The sequence below is a fragment of the Dasypus novemcinctus genome, chromosome 14, assembly GCF_030445035.2.
Source record: "Dasypus novemcinctus isolate mDasNov1 chromosome 14, mDasNov1.1.hap2, whole genome shotgun sequence".
Classification (NCBI taxonomy): domain Eukaryota; kingdom Metazoa; phylum Chordata; class Mammalia; order Cingulata; family Dasypodidae; genus Dasypus; species Dasypus novemcinctus.
This window is the reverse complement of record NC_080686.1, coordinates 29,019,360-29,040,870: the sequence shown is the minus strand read 5'-3', so window position 1 is coordinate 29,040,870 and position 21,511 is coordinate 29,019,360. Positions and strand designations below refer to the sequence as shown.

The following is a 21,511-nucleotide window of genomic DNA, read 5'->3' as shown; positions in this document are numbered from 1 at the left end:
GTGGCTATGCAGACATGTGCACAACGGAGCTGTGAGGGCCAGCGGGAGGGATGGGGTAAGGGGGATGAAGGGGACTGAGAGGTGGACGAGCAGAAGGGTGAAAAGAGGCCGATAAGGGAGGGAGAGTGTTTTGTGTGGGCTCGATCATTTCCCATTTCCTGGCTTGTCTCACTCAGGCCTAACATCATTTCTTATCTTGGGGTGAGCAGGATACCTCAGTCTCCGTTGGATAAATTTCCTTTTGGCTTACCGAAGTACTTCTTTTTATCTATAAATTTCATAAACATCACACTTATAAAATTTTAGATAATATGAAACTTAGAGGACTATCTAAGGTGACAGACTGGAAAAAACCTACAAAATTTAACAAAGCTTAATGCGAATACCTCCTTTACCTTAAAAAACAAAACAAAACAAAACAAAACAAACAACCAGAGATTATGTCCAGAACTTTGGTGACCTGGCTTAGCAGGAATTTATTTTTTTACTTTTTACTTTTTAAAAAAAGTTTATTTTATTTATTTATCCCTCTTACTGCTTCCTCCCCCCCTCCTCACCCCCATTGATTGTGCTCACTGTCTGCTCTCTGTGTCCATTCACTGTGTGCTCTGCGTCTGCTCGTTTTTTCTTTAGGAGGACCTGGGAACCAAACCTGGGACCTCCCGTGTGGGAGAGAGGCACTCGATTGCTTGAGCCACCTCTGCTCCAGCAGGAATTTATGTTTAAACAATCTGGAATTTCATTTAATCCCATGCTTAATGAGAGATAATTTTAAAGACAGGGGCTAAAAAACACAACTGTAGTTTCAAGGACCTGGTAGTAAATTGAAGTTAAGAACTCTCTGGGGACTCCCAAAAACCATTCAGAGTTACTGGGATTTCATCTCAGAGAGTCTAGCTGGATTAAATTTTATCGAAGAAAGCTCAAACCTAATCAATTATATTTTATTATATCTAATGAATGAGCCTGAACTACATAGCTGAAAGTGCATTTAATATGAAGGAACACACCCAGAGAAAAGCAATTCTGAATAAATTCTTTCTACCTGTTTAGGATATTTTTAAATATAAAAGCAATTCATGAGAATAAAGAATTAGAGAACTTGAAAATAAGACGATTGAAATCATTCAGTCTAAGAAGGAAAAAAATGAATGAGGGAAAGTGAACAGGATTTGAGGAATCTATGGGACATCTTCAGACATAACCCACATATGCTTTGTGGAAGTCCCAGAAGGGAAAAAGAAAGAAAGGAACAGAGAATATTCAAAGAAATAATAGCTCAAAACTCCCCAAATTTAATAAATGATATGATTATCCACATCCAAGAGGCTCAATCAACTCCAAATAGGATAAACCCAAATAGACTTGTGCCATGGCATATTAAAATCAAAACATTGAATACCGAAGATAGAATTCTGAAAGCTCAAGAGAGAAGCAATGTGTCAAATACAAGGCAGTCTCAATAAGATGAAATGCCAGTTTCTCATTGGAAACTGTAGGAGCAAGAAGATATTGGGGGAAACGGACTTTGGCCCAGTGGTTAGGGCGTCCGTCTACCACATGGGAGGTCCGCGGTTCAAGCGCCGGGCCTCCTTGACCCGTGTGGAGCTGGCCCATGCGCAGTGTTGATGCGCGCAAGGAGTGCCGTGCCACACAGGGGTGTCCCCCGCGTAGGGGAGCCTCGCGCAAGGAGTGCACCCATAAGGAGAGCTGCCCAGCGCGAAGGAGGGAGCAGCCTGCCAAGGAATGGCGCCACCCACACTTCCCGTGCCGCTGACGACAACAGAAGCAGACAAAGAAACAAGACGCAGCAAATGGACACAGAGAACAGACAACCGGGGGAGGGGAGGGGAATTAAATAAATAAAAATAAATCTTAAAAAAAAAAAAGATATTGGGAAGACATATTTAAAGTGCTGAAAGCAAAAAATTGCCAACCAAGAATTCTATATCTGGCAAAACTGTCTTTCAAAAATGAGGGAGGAATTAAGATACTCCTTGAAAAACAAAAGCAGAGGGAATGTATCATCACTTGACTGGCCCTACAAGAAATGCTAAAGAGTTCTCATGTTGAAAGGAAAGGACAATAGACAATCGACTGAAGCCATGTGAAGAAATAAAAATGACATAGGTAAATACAAATACCAGTACTATTGTATTTTTTTATTTGTAACTCTACCATTTACTTCCTATAGGATCTAAAAGGCAAATAAAGGGAAGCAGCTGTGGCTCAAGCAATTGAGCGCTGTTTACCGTGTGGAGGACGTGGGTTCGACCCCCAGGACCTCCCGGTGAAAAAAGAAAAAAGTCCCAGACCTGCCCGGCGTGGAGAGGGGCAGGCCCCTGTGTGGCGAGGCGACACACCAAAAAGACGATGACACAGCCAGACAGGAAAAAAAGTTAATGCATGCTTATTTTAACCTATAAAAAATTATAGAGGTGTATACAGTAAAAAGTGAAATTAATTCCTCAAATCTAATCTTATGTCCTAAAAGCAATTGTTTACAGATTGATGGGTATCCTTCTAGATTTTGTTCATGGTTATTCACACACGTGTGTGTGTGTGTATATATATATATATGGTTTTTTTTTAAAAAAAGCAGAAATGGAGTCACCACACACACAAACACACACATGTGCATATAGTTCTTTTTAAAATAGATGTGTAGGAGACCACTGTATTATGAGAATTTGGTCACTCCCTTCTTGATGAACCCAATAGCTTATTTCCTTTTTTTTTTCTATTAGAAACAATGCTTAAAGTACAACCTTGTTTATTTATCTTTTTACACATTTTCTAATATTTTTGCAGTCTCCATTTCTAGTTGTGGGATTGCTGGCTTATGGCATATGTATGGTTAAAAATGGGGAGATTTTTCCAAATTGCCTTCTAAAATTTCTGCATCCACTGACACTTTCACTAACAGCCTATGAGAGCGTAGTAGATATATCAATCTTTTATCTTTTTTTGCCAAAATGATCCTGTTTGGCTCTTGTGCTCTGAACCCAGAATGCTGAGCCCAGAATGGAGGTAAGGCCCACCTACCTAAGGGCTGACCACTACAGTGGGCAGAAGAAGGAAGTGCTTTTCTATTCAGGATTTTATAAAAATGGGAGAAGGATTTAAGAATGGCTGAGTCCTTGTGGAATGCAAACTCTCTATAAGCCACATGCAATAGTCAGGTGATATCACTCCGAGTCGGCCACTTCTGCCCAGGCGAGGCTAAGACAGCAGGTTCTTTTTCCACCTGGGGTCCTCTTCTCTCATCTTCTGATGAGGCTCCTCTTTGCTCCAGATGTCCACTTACTTCTGTTTTAACATGCTGCCTCTACACTTAAGGAGTGGTAAATTGATGTCTGGGGAAGACTTCCTGCTGCCGCCGTGCACAGCGCTTGGCTGCCCTATGACTGAGGGACACTGGATCTTTCCTTTTCTCTTTTCAGCCAGAGAGCTCTGGGCCAGCCAAGGTGCTTAGGAGAGGCTCGCTCTGGAAGTTTACCTTTAGGCCAAAGCTAAACGCTGTTTCTCAGATGATCATGTGCACAGGAATCACCAGGGGCTCTTGCTAAAATGCAGAGTCTGGTTCTGCAGGCTGGGCCTGCGGGACTGCGTTGCTAACACGCTCCCCAAGAGCTGCTAACACACTCCCCACGCTGCTGGGCCCAGCCCACACTGTGGTGCTAGGGCAGGCAGTTCCCTTGGACCAGAACCTCCTGATCCGGCTGCGCTACAACAGTGAGTCAGCAGCCAGCGGTCTCACCCGGGAAATGGTTAGAAACACGCAGATTCTCAGGCCCTCCCCCGCCCCCCCCACCCCCCCACCAAACTAGAAAGCCTGGTTGGAGCCCAGCAGCCTGTGTTGTTAACAAGCCCTCCAGGCCATTCTGAGAACCGCTGATGAACAGGGGAGAGAAGAGGGATCTGGAGAGAGTCCTGCTCCAAGATTGGGATCTGGAGTGCTTGGTCCTGGCAGCTCAGCAGACCCACTAAGCATCCTGGTGTACATTGGCATGCCTGCATCCCAACCCCGGGACTTCTGAGGCAGAAGGTCTGGAGCAATTCCCGGGGTGGGGGTGCTGATTTTACGGCCGGGTAGAGGAGCAGCGGCTGTGCTGGGGAGGGCTCGGTTTCCTCCCCTCCCAGCCCCTGTGGCCTCCGGCTCTGGCCGTAGGGCGTCTACCCGTTCACCCTGCACTGCCTGAACCCCGCCTCGGGCCAGACACCTCATGGATGACCTTCCAGTTGAACACCTGCTATGTACCAGGCACTTTACACATTAGCCCAACAACCACCTTGCAAGGTGGCCTCTGGCATTTGCAGAATTGAGTCCCCTAAATCAGATCAGCCATTTCCCACCATACACGGGAGGTCGAGGCTTTGGACTTCTGAGGAATTACTGCGTTCAATTTTCAGTAGTTACTTTGTGAAATTGGAGAACACACTTGTAATTTTAGCAGGTATAACCTTCGCCTTTCATTTCCTCTTGGAGAGTGTGTGTGTGCTGATCTTTAACTTAGGCAAAGTGATGTTCTTTGTGCATGAAAAAGCCTCTTCCCACCAGAGGGCAGGTGCTTGGAATATAATAGTAGAGTCTTGCCAGGTAAAATACAGGATATCCGGTTAAATTTTAATTTCAAATCAATGCAGAATAGTTTTTTTTTTTAGTGTAAGTGTGTCCTAAATAATGCACAGGATATATACTAAAATTTCTTTGTTTACCTGAAATTCAAATCCAACTGTACAGCCTGTGTTTTTATTTGCTAAGCCTGGCAACCCTGTTGAAGTGGGTTTTCTAGCCATGGTGATGCACACGCTCTCTCTTCTTATGTCCAGTGATGTTGATGCATTAGAAACTCCTAGCCAGGGCTTGAGTAGGAGGAAAAATTTTCCCCTAGTCCCCTCAGGCTGTAATCACTTAGATGATCAGGCAGGCATAACCTAATAATACTTCCAAAAGTTAGAACTTATCATGTGCCAGGCTTTATGCTATGAGCCTTTCAGTCATTATTTTATTTTTATGGGAGCTGACATAGCTCAAGTGGTTGAGCACCTACTTCTCATATATGAGGTCCTGGGTTCGATACCCGTTACCTCCTAAAAAAAAGAAAAGGTATTTTTGCAATTCTCCGAGTAGACACAGTCCTAGAATCACCACTTTACACATAGTAATCAATGTGTACACATGAGAAAAAAACCACTGGTTGAGAACTGTGGTCTAAGCTCCTAGGCCAGAACGCCTGACTCCAAAGCCTGTGCTCTTAAATAGTGCTGCTGTTTTCCCCCAGGGAAAAGCTCGGGACGGTGGAACAGTCTATCACATGATGTTTGTTTGGAAGAAAATAGTTTGAAAATGAACATGAACCATTCTCACAGCTTGACGCACTCTGCAGGGTGCTGGCATTGAGCCTCTTGGGCTCAGAGGAAGCAGTGCCTGCGTCTAACAGGCACGGACTCACGTTATTGAATTACGGCATAAATGAGAGGACCGCAGGCTTGCTATGTGGCCACAGCCGAGGTTCCTCCTGCCTTGGACTGGATTTTAACATAGACGGTTCTCAGTCTGTCTGTGGCCTCGAGGAGGATCCACGACCCCTGCCCCGTGCACCGAAGGTGGTAAAGCCCTGACCCAGCCAGCCTCTCCCCTCCCTCTGTTCTTTTTATTTATTTTTTTTTGCTTTTTCTTGATTGAGGTAACATTCATATAATATACAATTAATCATTTTATAGGTACAAACTAGGGGCATTTAAAACATTTACAATGTCATGTAACCAACACCTCAAGTTCCAAAACTTTTTTGTCACCCCAAAGGAAACCCATAGCCATGAGTTGTTCCCCCACCCGCCAACCCCTGGAAACCACTAATGTGCATTCTGTTCTACAGATTTACCCATTCTGGGCATTTCCTATAAATGAGATCAAACAATAGGTGGCTTTTTTGTGTGGTTTCTTTCACTTATTATAATGCTTTTGAGGCTCATTCACATGGCATGTATTCTTTTTTTTATTTCTACAGATCTTGAATACCTATGTATGCATTAAGTACTGAGGATGAGTCAGATGATACTGAGTGACTCAGATGATAACACAAGTAAGTAAAATATAAATTGTATTAGATAGTGGTAGCTTTAAAAAGGAGAAAAGTAAAGTAAGGCAGAGAGATGAGAAGGATCAGGAAGAATTTTGAAATTTTAAATAGGGTAATAGGAAAGACCTCATCAAAAGGTGATCTTGAGTAAGGGAAATCATCTCAGGCTAGGGAACAGCAAATACAGGGGTCTGGAGGAAAGACCCATTTTCAAATATAGGATTCATTGCTGTAAATTTCCTTCTGAGCATTCTCTTCACTTTATCCCATAATTTTTACTATGCATGTCTTTTTTTTCATTTGTCTCTAAGTATTTTCTAGTTTTCCTTGCAATTTTGTCTTTAACCCACTGAATGGTTAAGAGTATGTAATTTAATTTCCACATATTTATAAATTTTCTAGTTTTGCTTCTATTATTGAGTTACAGCTTCATTCCAATGTGGTCAGAGAGGTTACTTTTTATGATTTCAATATTTTAAAATTTATTTAGACTTCTCTTGTGCTCTAACATATGGAGAGTGATCTGTGTGCATTTGAAAAGAATGTGTATTCTGTTATTGATGGGTAAAATGTTCTAAATATGTCAGTTAGATTTAGTTGGTTAATAGTGTTGTTTAAGACCTCTGTTTCCTTACTGATATTCTGTTTAGATGTTCTATCCAGTGTTGAAAGTGGCGTATTGAAATCTCCAATTATTATTGTAGAATTGTCTATTTCTGCCTTCAATCTGTAAATGTTTGCTTTATATATTTTGGTGCTCTGCTCTTATGTGTGTATGTTTATAACTGTTAAATCTTCTTATTGAATTGAACCTTTTATTGATATATGTACTTCTTTGCCTCTTAAAACAGTGTTTGACTTAAAGTATATTTTTTCTGCTATTAATATGACCAGTCCTGCTCTCTCTCTTTTTTAAAAAATATTGTTTATTCATTTTATTTCTCCCCCTTCCCCCCGCCCACCCCAGTTGTCTGTTCTCTATGTCTGTCTGCTGCGTGTTCTTCTTTGTCCACTTCTGTTGTTGTCAGCGGCACGGGAATCTGTGTTTCTTTTTACTGCGCCATCTTGATGTGTCAGCTCTCCATGTGGGCAGCGCCATTCTTAGGCAGGCTGCACTTTCTTTCGTGCTGGGCGGCTCTCTTTACAGGGCGCACTCCTTGCTTGTGGGGCTCCCCTACGCGGGGGACACCCCTGCGTGGCACGGCACTCCTTGCGTGCATCAGCACTGCGCATGGGCCAGCTCCACACGGGTCAAGGAGGCCCGGGGTTTGAACCGCGGACCTCCCATGTGATAGACAGATGCCCTAACCACTGGGCCAAGTCCGCTTCCCTCCTGCTCTCTTTTGATTACTGTTTGTATGGAATGTTTTTTTTCCCCATTCTTTTACTTTCAACCTGTTTGTATCTATGGATCTAAGATGGATCTCTTGAAAACAGCATATAGTTGGGTCATTCTTTTTATCCATTTTGTCAATTTCTGCCTTTTGATTGGAGAATTTAATTCATTTATGTTTAGGAAAATTACCGGTAAGGCAACATTTACTTCTGCCATTTTGTTAATTGTTTCTCATAAGTCTTTTACCTTTTTTATCCCTCTTTTTTTCTATTACTGTCTTCCTTTTTGTTTAGATGGTCTTTTAGAATCATTTATTCTTTCTTTTTTGTGTAGATTTAAAAAAATATTTTCTTTATGATTCCCATGTAATATACATTTGGCATACTAATTCTATTATAATTTGTGTTGATTCCAACTTGACCACAATAACCTGCACCTGTATCTTTCTGTCCCTTACTTTTATGTTGTTCTTGTCACAAATTACATCTTTATGGATTGTGGGCCCAGTAACAAAGATTTATACTTTTTAAAATTGCATTTGGCTTTTAAGGATAGTAAGAAATAAAATACAGCATTATAAACCAAAAACGAAATAATATTAACTTTTATATTTATTATATTAATATGTATTAATATTGACTTTTTTGTTATTTACACTGGAGATCTTTGAAAAGAAAGAAAAGAGAGAGGGAAAAAAGAAAAGAAAAATACTAGCAGATAAAACAGTTACAAAAAATGAGAAAAAAAAAAACCAGAAAAAAATAACGAAGTTCACTGCCTAAGTCTCTTGTTAAGTGCCAGTAGGAAGTCAGAAGTTACTATTTTCAAGGCTGAAACATAGTCAGTGTCCTTGCCCATCCCTCAGGGATCTGCCAGACCCCAAAATAAAGAACAAAACAAAACTGAGAAGGGGAAAAAAACCAACAACCAACCAATCAAAAAGAAAAATAAAAAGAGGTGCACTGGCTCATTATGTCCCTGTCGATGCTGGTTTAACACCAGGAGATGCTACTTCTGAGAGAAACCGAGGCTAGCATCTGCTCTGAGCCCTTGGGGATCTGCCAGACTAGACAACACAAGAAAGAGAAGGAAAAAACCAACCAATGAAAAGTGCACTGGGTCTTTAGTCCTGGCAGATGCTGGCGTGAAGTCAGAAACTGTGACGGGGCTGTGGAGAGAACTGAAATCAAGGCTAGAGTCTATGCTGTGCCCTCAGTGCTCGCCAGACCTGAAACACCTACACACAGAAGTAAAAAAACCAGCAACACTATCTTTTTACATCCAGGAGGATGGTGGTGGGAGGCTGGAAGCTCTGCTGCTCAGAGGGAAACTGAGGCCAGCTTCCATGCTGGTCCCTCAGGGATTCCGCAAACCGACCTCAACTCTTAGTCCCAACTTTTAGAGGAGGAGGCTTCCTCTGCTAGCCCTGGCCCCAGTCTTCTGTTCCTGGAATCCAGGTCGCGTTGCCCAAAGCTACAGCTGTTTCTGTGGCAGCTGCCTGGGGCTGAGCAGTGGGGGCTGGTCCCCGGTTCATGCTCTCACTTGCTAAACCGAACCCTCGGCAGCCTCTCGCTTCCTCCGGCGCTCCTGACGTTGTTCTAAACACCCATTCTGGTTTCAGGGTTACCATCTAGTTTAATACTAGTCTCGTTCTCCAGCTCTGCCATTTTTCTAGTGGAGCGGGGGAAAAGCTACCTACTCTGCCATTTTGCACCTACCCAAACTGAGCTATTTTTGAGTGAAAGCGGTCACCATTGAAAATTATGCTGGGATAACAATTACCCCGGGCTCACTTGCTCACTCTGAGTGCGAGGGGAACGCCGTTGGAGGGCTCCCCGCAGAGCCGTGATGTGGCCTGACTGTACTTTCACCCTGGCTGCTCGGTTGAGGTGGACAGGGCAGGAGCAGGGAGGGCAGCTGGGAGGCCACGGCAATACTGCCAGTGGGGGCTTGGATCTGGGCGCTCGTGGTGAGAGCAGTGAGAAACGGTTAAAGTCAAGATGAAACTCAAAGGTAGAACGAACAGGCTGTGGGTATGAGAGGAAGGGAAGAGCTAAGAAGGGCACCAGGAGAAGACTGAAAGAGGAACAGATTTGGGCGGGGAGATCACGTTACCCGTCAGGTTCCCAGGAAGGAAACTCTGAGATGGAGATAAGCGTGCAGAACGTTTGCTGGACAGTACTTTCAGGTCAACACCTGGGGGAGAGGTGCAGGAAGCAGGACAGAGGAAGAAGCTGGCCTGTGATGGGGTCCTGGTGAGTGCCCCTGCCCACCCCCGGGGAGCTCTGAAGCTGGGCACATCCTTCAGCGTTATCCCAAGTCAGGACAAGGCCTCCTTCTGGACTTCCTGACTGTCCCTGGATGGAGGCTGCGGTGGGAAGAAGCGTGCCTGGGCAACGTAGTTCTCCGTGGAGGGCAAGCCTTCTGGGGGACACCGGCTGTGAGCCGTCAGCCCCACTCTCCCAGCCGCTGGGGGCAGCAGTAGCCTGGCCCTGGAGAGGCTGGGTAGTATACTACAGCATCCACTACAGATCAGGAACTAAGTTTTGGACCCATGAAGTTTCAGATGGCTACTGGATATTCAAAGGGAGATGTCAAGTAGCTTGTCCCTTTTCTGTTGACCCCAAGGGCCGGACACCCTCTGAGGGCCTTTGGCCCTCAACCCATGCTCCTCTCTCCTTCACACTCCAAGTTCTAGCCACAATGAACATTTAAAGCAGCGCTGTTCCACAGAAATATAATGCAAGCTACCTGTATAATTTGATATTTTATACTATATTTAAAAAGTTCAAAGAAACAGGTGATATTAATTTTAATATATTTTATTTAACCTAATGTATCTAGAATAATATTATTTCAATGTTATCAATATAAAAATCATGAATGAGAGGAGCATGGGTGTGGCCTGATCTTGCCCCTCTGAAAATGTGTTGCATTCTTGTTTGGTGGCAATGGCTTATTTTCCTTGTTAAGTGTTTGAACTGTAATGTGAACACATTTTTTAAATTGTTCTTTAAGAAAAAATAGCATTCAGTAAAAATGCTTATGTTAACCATTGGGAGTTCCCATTTTCCAGATATCTTTCAAAACAATTTTTTAAAACTTTCCATTATCAATAATTTTATGAAATGAAAAAGTGGATATAACAGAGTAATGAACCCCTATCTCTCAACTTTAGCAACTATCAACTCATGGCCAATCTTGTTTCATCTTTACTTCTACCTACTCCCTCATTCCATTTTATTTTGAAACAAATTCCAGACATGATATTGTTTCATCTGCAAATATTTGTGCATCTGAAAGAGTATTTTTTTTTTAAGTTAGGAAATAATGAAGAGTGATTTTTGTTTTCTCTTGTTACCTCTCAGGAGGTTTTGTGTGTGTGTGTGTGGGGGGAGGGGTGGGGGATTGGAATTACAAATCAGGCCTCTAGGCTCAGTATTCTGATAAATTCTTGGGCATTTAAATGGTTGGTGAGTTAATGACATGAGCAACCAGAGTTGCTATTAGCTCTTGATTTATGAAGCCACATGTTTGGCTTGCATGACGGATGTCATTAACATCAGGCTTGGCGGCCTCCTTCATCTGTCTCTGTCCAGCCCTCTTCAGTCATGAGCGCACTCAACAGATGGGGAATTTCGTGGCCACAAATGGAATTGTTTATCCTCTCATTGTTCTCGTGTCAGCAGTCAAACCAAATCCATTACTCACCAATAAAAAGATCAGCCGGCTGCCAGTTCAGCTGTGAAAGGAGCCGAAAGCTCTGTCGAGGGGATTTAGAGTTTTAGAAGGGATAAAAAAGTAATAAGAAGCCACATAAAAATTAAGACCCCAGAGAAAAGTTTGAGTCTCATTCTAAAGCTGAAGGTTTTAAGGGGTTTAAAAGGGAAGGCCTCGTAATTCAATATTTTCTTTCGTGTAAACTTGTACTCTAGGGACCCCTGATTATAAATATTGCATAGCTTTTATTGTGTGTTGATGGCTTTATTATTTCATCTCAAAAAAATCACAAGCACTCAAATTAGGTTTTGAAGAAGAAAATGTCAGATTCATAATGGAGAAGCTACGGAAACGTTAATGGCCTTACTCCTCGAAGGAAGATTTTCTTTTGTGTGGATAAATAGTTGTCTGTTCTTTATAAAGTTTCTCCTTATAGGCTCAGCAAGTGGGTTCTGATGTGGAAAAGTTTTGTGGACCTCCCAGGCTGTCCTCCCAACATTCTCAAGGGATCAAACTTTACAAAGAGGATCCAAGAATACTTTTTTGTTCTTGGCCAGGTTGTTTTACATCAGGATATAAAATGGGCACCGAGGGATTATTACCAAGCACCAACTAGCAATGCAACTGGAAAAAGACCTTGACCAAAAGGGGGAAAAGGTAAAGACAAATGAATTTATATGGCTAAGAGATTTCAAAGTAAGTCAGGAGGTCATTCTAGAGGTTACACTTCTGCACATCTCAGCAGGATCTCATTGATTGCTGAAGTAGCTACTACCACAAATAGCTGGGCTGTTCAGGGTGCTGGAGATATCCAGACACTATCGTCAGGGCAGATAGTTCAGGAGTTTGCTGCCTTGCCAGTGGGCCCTACTTTGGAATTTATGCTCCCCAGCGTGACTCAGTTGGACTCAGTTGTGTCCATGTCTCTTCTGTCCTTCTATTTGAGCCTATAATTAGTACTAGAATTGGTTGGTGTACATCCAAGAGACTTAAATCTTTGGGTTGTCCATGTGCCAGCTGGGCCCTGAATCTCACTGGAGTTGCAACATCTACTCTCCAGTTGATTGGTCTCACCCAAGACAACTAACAAGGAAGTGATGATGGACAGCTACCATACCAAGGAACCAAGAGGGTCTACAACTGCAAGTAAGACAGCCCCATCCATCAGCCCTATGGGATCTCAGCCTCCTCTCAATTAGAGGTAGAGTGGGCATCACCACCCCAGATCCTCAGGATTGGGGAGAACTATGGACTAGAGTAGACTTATTGGTATTCTACTATAGACTTACTGTGATTCTAGCAATGGAAGAAATCATATCATTGAGGTGAAGGCAGTGGCCACTGGAGGTTCTAAGGGCAGGGAGAGGGAAAAAGGTATAATATGGTGACATTTTCAGGACTTGGGAGTTGTCCTGAATAACATTGCAATGCAGATAAAGGCCATTATATATCTTGCTATAACCTGCAGAATTGGGTAGGAAAGAATTAGTGACAATGCTTCAAAATATGTTCATCAATTGCAATGAATGTACCATATTAGTGAAGGATGTTGTTAATGTGGGAAAATGTGGGAGGTGTAGGAATTGGGGCATATGGGAGTCCCCTATATTTTTTATGTAACATTTATGTAATCTAAGTATCTTTTAAAAAAAAAAGCACTTATAATGCTTGGTACATAAAAATTCAACCATATTATCAATATTAGGTTTATAATAAATGCTATTGACCCGATGACCTAGGACCTAACCTGACTTTACTGATTTGCATGTAAATGTGGGCAAGTCATTTTTGCCTCTTGGAGTCTCTCTTTTAAAAATATTTATCTGTCAGATGGAATTGATAATATCTGCATGGGTACTTTAACAGGATTTAAAGGTAAATGGAAAAAGATTGCTTTCTCTCTTGATTAAAAAAATATAACCTAACTTCAGTAAATTATCTAAGTGTAAACAGCAGTGAGTAATAAAAGCTGCTATGTTAAAAGCTGAGACAATTTCCTTAACTTGATAAGAAATTCCACAAAACACCTACAACTAACATCATGCATAAAGTAAAATACAACAAACCTGTGGGGACGTAATTTAAAAACACAATACCATTGACAATTGTCCCAAAGAAAATGAATACTTAGGTATAATTATAACAAACTATGTATAGCATCTGTGTCCTGAAAATTACAAAATACTGATGGAAGGAATCAAAGACATAAATAAATGGAGGGAAAGACTACATTTGGTGGATTGGAAGACAACATAATAAAGATGTCAGTTCTCACCAAATTTTCTCTACGTTTAATGTAATTCCTATCAAATCCCAGCCAGCTTTTTTGTAGACATAGACAAGCTTATTCTAAAATTACTACTGAAATTACTACTGAAAGCCACAGGACCTAAAACAGCTAGCACAATTTTGAAAAATAATCAAGTGGCAAGAATCACTCTACCTAGGGTTAAGGCTTATTTTATAGCTACAATAATCAAAACAGTGTGGTAATGACAGAGGATAGACACACAGGTCAATGGAACAGAACAGAGAGCTCAGAAATGAACTCACACAAATATGCCCAACTGATTTTTGGCAAACGTGCAAAAGCAATTCAATGTAGGAAAGAGAGTCTTTTGGCAAATAGGTGCTGGAGCAAGTAGACGTCCATAGGCAAAAAATAAAAATAAAATAAAAAGAACCTCAACTTAAGTTTCACACCTTATATATAAATAAACTAAAAATGAATCATGGACTTAAAGTTTTTAAAAAGTTTTAGAAAAAAAACCCAGAAAATATTTGGGATCTAGGACTAGAAGAGTTCTTAGGCTTGACACTGAAAGCAGGATCTATAAAAGGAAAAATTGATAAATTGGACTTCATCAATATTAAAAACTTTTGCTCTTTAAAAGGATGCTACCTGTGGGAAGATGAAAATTCAACCTACATTTTGGAGAAAATGTTTACAAGCCACATAGCTGACAAAAGACTTATATCTAATTTAAATGTATAAAGAACTGCCAAAACCCAACAGTAAAAAAGCAAAAAATCCAATTAGAAAATGGGTAAAGCATGAAGAGACATCTCACTGAAGAGGACATATAGACAGTAAACAAGCATGTGAAAGGATGTTCAACATCACTAACTATTAGAGAAATGCAAATTAAAACCACAATGAACTATCACTACACCCCGACCGGAATTGCCAAAATAGAAAATTGTGGTGACACTAAAAGATATAGAGAAACTGAATCATACATTTCTGGTGGCAATGTGAATTGGCTCAGCCCCTTTGCAAACAATTTGGCAGTTGCTTTCCGTATGATCATACAAAAACCTGTACATGAATGTTTATAGCAGCTTTATTGATAATAGCCTATAATTGGAAACAAGCAAAATGTTCTTCCACAGGTAAATGGAAAAACAAAACAGTGGTACGTGCAGACCGTGGCATACTACTTAGCAATAGAAAGGAACAAACCCTCTGTACATGCAGCAAACGGGAGAAACCACCTGAGAATTATGCTGAGTGAAAAAGCCAATTCCAGAGGGTCACATACTGTTTGATTTCATGGATATAACGTTCTAAAGGAACAAAATCATAAAATGGAGAAGATTAGGATGAGGGTGGGGAGGTGGCAGTGGCTATCACAGATAAGCACCAGGCGTCCTTGTGAAGGAGTCGTTCTGTGAATGAGTGGCTTGACTGTGGGGGCGTCACATGAATCTCACGTGCATAAGTTTCATAGAACTGAGTATCCACGCCTGCACATACCCACCAGTGCGTGTAAAACTGGTGCTATTGAAATAGGGCGGGTGGATTGCATCACTGTTGATGTCCCAGTTAGATTATTGTCCTGTAGCTCTGCAGAATATCACCACTGGGGGAAACGCCATGAAGTTTCCCAGATCTCTCCCTCTCTGTTTCTTACAATTGCATGTGAAGCTATGATTATTTCAAAACAATTTTTTAAAAGATGACAAAGAGTAAAGGTGATCAGTTTGTTTAGACTTCTCTTTCTCACGATTCTATACTTCCAGTCACTACCTAATGAAACTTCTTGTCCAAGTGATTCGTCGACAACATGGACCAGCGTTTCTGTCACCTTCCCGGATACATTCCAAGTTTCAGCATGCACCAAGCACGACCAGGGTTACCTTTCCAGCCTCAACTTGCCGCGCCTTGCCTTGTGGCTGACACCCCAGCAATCCCAAGCAGTTTATAACTCTTCGCACGCCCCTGTGTTTGACAAGCCCTCCTGGGTAATCTGACGCTACCTGAAGGTGGAGATCACTGCTCGGGTTCTGTCACCACCTGTACAGGTGGGAGGTGGTCAAACCAGCCCAAGAGCATTTTTTCTCATCCAAACTCACCCAACAACAGAAATCTCCTGGAGCTCTGGTTAAAAACAAAGATCCCTGGGTTCCCACCCAGGCTGAAGGAATCTGAGTATCTGGGGTTGAGGGGGAGAGGCCTGGCCATCTACATCTTTAACTAGCACCCCGGGTAGTTCTTATCCTGCGGGCAGTTTAGGAAGCCCTGGGGACCGCCCGACAGCATCAGCCTGGTCTTACAGTCAACAGCTGGAATGAAAGGCTTCCTTTGGGTGGGCAATGGGAAAGAACTAACCTTTACTGAGCAACGACTGCATACCAGGCATATTCTAGACATTTGACACACCCTGTATGCTACAGGCACTTATGACAGCCCTATAAAATGAAGTTTGTGCTCAGAGAAATGAAGCGCATTACACAAGGTCCTGCAGGTGCTGGAAGGCAGGGCTGGATTCTCTCGCCTCATTAGAGGTTAGCTTTCTTCTAATCCACTGTTCTGCGCGGCCACTGGCATGGCCAAAAGCTGGCAGGAGCCTTTTTTCTCTTCCTTTTCCTTTTTCCTCCTTTAATGAGAGATATTGCTCTGTTCCACAAATACTTACGGAGTCCCGACTACGTTCAAGGGACTGCGCAACGCACAGCTGTACGTATATAGTAGCTAAATGTGATTCAAGAAACTCTCCTAAGACAACAGAAGGCCTTCAGGAGGCACCTAATGTGGTGGCTAACACTGGAGGCCCTGAAAGCCTGGGGCCGGAATCCTGGCTCTCCCACGTATAAGCTACGTAAATTGAGCAGGTTTTTTTTTTTTTTAAGTCTTCATTTCTCTATTTGTTCAAGAAGGATTATAGCGATGCATCCCTGATGGCAGGTAAATGAGATAATCCTTGGTTTAGAGCCTGGCACAGGCTGTTACTGTTAGTATTGTGACTGTTAGTATTGTATTGTTATTGCCAGCTGTAGTAGATGCCCAGGTAAATAGGTCTCTATGCTTCATCACAGCTGATATCTTTATTTATAAAACTATCAATAGTTTGGTTAAAAAAATAGTACTGTATGCTATGTCCCTATAATCATGCCCACCTCACCTACCCCACTACCCAACTAAACTCCTGCCTGCAGACTATCTATTTTCCTTTCCCAAATCCATGTTTCCCTGTCTCCTTTGGGAACCTACTTCTTCAAGGTACTGAGCTATGCACTGAGTATATAGTGGTTAAATGAGATTTTTAAAAAATGAAAGCAGATTAGCCTGTCCTTACATAGGTACGTAGGATACACCAGCCTGTCAGTAATATATCGGTGTCTCTTTATTTACATATTGCCTTACAAACCTTCTTTTCTCATGTGCAATTGCTTGGTATAAAACACACCGAGGCCCCTAGTAAATGTCGCCAAAGGCATGGTGTGGCCAATAGGCACAATTGCAAAGCTTCGAGTGGTTTCCTAGTAGAGGAGCAACTTAGAAGGGTGAAAGGGATTTTCGTGGGGGTGAGGGTGGTTCTTTGGTCTCACTCACCTCCTTCCCAGGGTAGCACAGGCCTGGACGTTTCCAGAACACCCTTGTGGAAAAGGACATTTATATGTTGCTCCCTTGGGTCTTTTTTCCTTGGCCAGCAAAATTGAGGGCTATAAATGTAATTTCACAGGTCCATGGGCTTTGGGGCCAACAGAGGGAAAAAATATGCAAAGGATTAAAAAAAAAAAAAGAATAGGCTTGGCGACTTACAGTTTCACTTGAAAGGCAACAATATAAAACTAAAGTAAGTTTAGTCCCTTTAGAAAACGTTCATCTGTTCATGTGTGCTGTTAAGATACACTGACATCAAAGAAAAAGCACAGCTGACTTTTGTAGGTCTGTACCAACAGTCTAACACCACATCATCATGTGAGCCTTATTTCATTCCACACTTACACTTATATTTATTTTGAAGAGAGGATTGAAGGAGATTGAGGGAGAGGGGGAGTAACGCTTAAAACAATAGTGTGGCATTAATATATATTATTTGACAATCAAGAGCCATAAAAATGTCCATATTCTAATATAAAGATATAATTTGAGAGAACTAAACCTAAGGAACTAATTTGAAATATGCAAACAGCTACATACAGGTTATTCATTTATTCATTGCAACGTTATTGGTAGGTGTAAAAATTTGGAAGCAAACTTGATGACCAATAATACGGATAAATTGCTAAATTCCTGTTCAGTAAAGTCGTGTGCAGTGACTAGTTCTGATACTCCTGTGCTTCATGTATGGTATGAGTTAAGTAGACTTTTATTGGTCTAGTTCAGGAAAGTAACTATCAAATATAACATCGTATCTATGGAAAAACAGCATTCAGAATTCCAAAAATAAATTCTTGTATAAATAAGCCTTTGGGACCACCACCATTTGTAAAGTGAAAAATAAAACAAAACAAACTATCGTACCTTTTAAAAAGAATTGTTATGAAGAGTATGTGGCAACCTGGATGATGCTTAAAATGCAATGCCTTAAGAAAAAACAGCCGAAGACAGGAGATTACACCGTCAGAATGAAAACAGATTGAAAGGAAATGTGTCAAACGATAACAGCTGTTTGCGTAATGGGATTATGAGTAGTTTTTATCTTCCTTCTCTCAGGATTATGTTAGTTTCCAGTTTTATAAATGGGAAAACCAATGATAGGGACCCAAATTAAAAGCCAACGTTTAAAGCCAGAGGAATGAAATAGGGTTACTTTTAAGTTGGCTGCCCTGTGCATAGCTTCATGAGGGTGTACACATGGGACAAAATCGCAAACAATGATTGCAATTTGCAGAGGGGTTGCATTTATTCTGAGAGTGCTTTGAGCAAGTGGAAATAATAGCAAGAGAAGGTAGACTGCCACCCGCCTCCCCCAGCTCCCAGCCCCCAGCTGCCGGGAATTCAAGCTAAGTCTTCAGGAACCGACTTCTGCCCATTCAGAGCGTGGCGTGCTGTGGAGACGGCCTCCCCGCAGGCCATTGTGATGGTGATCGTGGGACCGGCCTCCCTCAGCTCCCTGAGGACCAGGCACTGAGCGGTGGAGTCTGGGCAGCTGCCTCATTTGGGGCTGCTGGCCCATGGGGACGCGGCAGCATGTGCTGTGATGACCTGGAGGTGAAAAGTCCCCCTTCTCAGACCCACTCCCCAGAGGTGACAGTCCCTTGTTCGGGTACAGTTTCTAATCCAAACAACCATTAATCTTTCTCAGGGTTAAAAGGCCAGAAAAGCAGTTTTTAGTCTCTCTCTTTATTTCGATACTGTACTTGTCTGTATTTTACAAGGGCAGACTTACTTCATGGACCGCTTGAAAACACCCCACAGCTGTGTCCACAGCTCCGTAACAACGCCAAGCTCAACACAGCCCTTTCTGTGCTCAGAGAAGGGACAAGGGTGCAAAACGAATTGGCTGTTTATTGTGACACGTGATAATAAACCATAGAAACACAACCGCCTTGGACAGTGATAAAGAATGAGGCAATATCTATATGAACTAATAGTAAGTGAAAGACAGCAAGTTCTAGAATATGTGTAATACTATTATATCCCCTTTATGTAAATAACAATTTAACATTCAACATGTATTTACTAAGCACCTTCTATGTGCCAAGTACTATTTTACTAGGGTCTGGAGACACATAAATGAGAAAAATAGACAGAGTCCCTGTTACCATAAACCTTGTATTGGGGAAACCAACAGGTAATAAATAAAACATCAGTATCACATAATAAATTAGGGATGTTTTATGTGACAATGCCATCATATATGATAGTTTTATGAAAGTAGTATTACCCAAACATTTGAATACTATTCATTACCCAAACATTTGAATACTATTCATTATACTACTCTTCTTTGCCTTACCAAGTAAATTAATCCTTTTAAATGGAGGTGTGATCTTTTAAAGGAAATCAATCGAAACATAAGGTTAATAAATACAGTTAATTGTTGTCTCTGCAGAAAAAAAGTGTGAGGGATACCTGTGTTTGATTTATAAAGATGGGTCTACGTAAGGAGAGCCACCCAGCACGAAAGAAAGTCCATCCTGCCCAGGAGTGGTGCCGCACACACGGAGATCTGACGCAGCAAGATGACGCAACAAAAAGAGACATAGATTCCCAGTGCCGCTGACAAGAATAGAAGCGGACACAGAAGAACACGCAGTGAATGGACACAGAGAACAAGACAGCTGGGGCGGGGAGGGGAGAGAAAAAAATAAAAATCTTAAAAAAAAAAATGGGTCTAATTTCCTATCTCAGACTCTTTTAATCCCTGGTAAGTCAAGAAACACATCTTTTCCACATTCTCAAATTGTAAGGACCAAAATAATGGATAGTGAAAAAAAAAAACAAAACAAAAAAACCCAGGCTTTCTGAGTCTGTTTCTTGATGCTTGACCTTTAAATTTTTCCTCTACAGAGTCATGATTTATATGAACACCAAACATGTCTTCTGGTGAGTCACATTTAGGGATCCTGGCTACTGTTAGGAAAGGCATCAGACATTGACGAGAGGAGGGTGGGGAGTGGATGCAGCTCGGTGGTTGAGTGCCTGCTTCCCATGCATGAGGTCCTGGGTTCAATCTCTGGTACCTCCTAAAAGAGAGAGAGAGAGAAAGAGAGAATTGCATTTTTTATATTTCATATTACTTTACATTAGATTTCCCAAACCCCAACATCTCACATTAAAGACAAGAATGTACATAAGCTCTAGTCATAGTATCTTCAAGCTGGACGAGGCTTTGGTTGAATCAAGTAAGATTCAGACAGAAGCGAAACCCAGGGCCCCTTCCCCTGGTGTGGTGCCATTTTTGTGGTGACACATCATCTTAGAGAACATGTTGTTAGAGCTGTATAACTTACCTGGACTTCCTTGGAAGGAGGAGATGGATCTATGCCAAAGGTATTTTAAGATATCCATGAACAACGTTTTCTGAAGGATCTCAGATTATCAGAGAGTTTGGCTGTTCTCTGCCACTCACACGGCTTCTGCTTTCTGAATCCATGGTTCTCCTGAAAAGCTGGAGGGTGTTTTAGCTAGCTATGGTCTGCAAGGGACAGCTGCAACTCTGTTGGCACCACCTCATTTTTGCCTTTTGGGCACCTGGTATAAAGACTTGGAATGTTCTGTAGGAATTAAAATTATAGTTCACAATACCATTTCTAAGTAAAAAGGTATATATATGCATATATACACACAAGGTATTTGTGTATAGAATATTACTGGAAGAACATATACCAATTTAAAAAATATTTTAGTATTCCAGTTTATTTAGAACAAATTGAAAGGGAGATAGAATGTTTGTAAAGCATCAGTTCAGTGAATTTCAGATAGGTATTTATGCATATGGCCATTTTTTCTATAGATCATTTAAAATAGGGCTTCTGCAACAATTTTTAAGAATTGACATAACTTACAAAGTGTTTAACCTTTTTAAAATATTTGCTTTGTGTGTTTTCCCTTTTATATTTTTATATATTTTGGGGATTGTTTCTCTCATTAAGTTAGCAATTTCTAAATACTAGTACCATTTATTATAAAAATGAGTCCTTGGTAAGAGTCAAATAAGGTGAAGTAATTCTGTTTAAATGAGAACTACAATTCAAGGAATTTCTGAAGAAAATATTGAGTATAACTACTCTTATTCATCATACGTCATACATGTTGAAAGTTTCTACTGAGGATTCCTTTTTTAAAAAAAAAGATTTGCTTTATTTATTTTTTTCTTCCCCCCTTGTTTTTTGCTCATCTTCTTCTTAGGAGGTACTGGGAACCAAACCTGGGAATGCCCATGTGGGAGGAAGGTAGCTAATCGCTTGAGCCACCTTCATTCCCTGCTTGTTGTACTGAGGAAACTTATGATTACTTTTTTATTCTTATTAAAGAAGTTGTGGATATACAGAACAATCAAGCATAAAATACAGGATTCCCATATAGTACCCATCGCTAACACCTTGCATTGGTATGGATCATTTGTTACAATTGATGATAGCACTTTTTTGTAATTGTACTATATATATATTTTTTTTTTTTTGTTTTTTTGTT

General features: G+C 41.3%; 1 long non-coding RNA gene across 2 annotated transcripts in view; it reads left to right on the top strand.

The window, feature by feature from the left end:
- Positions 1-21,511, top strand: part of LOC111760370 (uncharacterized) — a 44,837-nt gene that overhangs the window by 2,588 nt on the left and 20,738 nt on the right. For both annotated transcript variants that reach the window (XR_011645634.1, XR_011645635.1), the window contains exon 2: positions 6,015-6,089. This is a non-coding gene — a long non-coding RNA (uncharacterized lncRNA). The remainder of the gene's footprint in view (positions 1-6,014; positions 6,090-21,511) is intronic.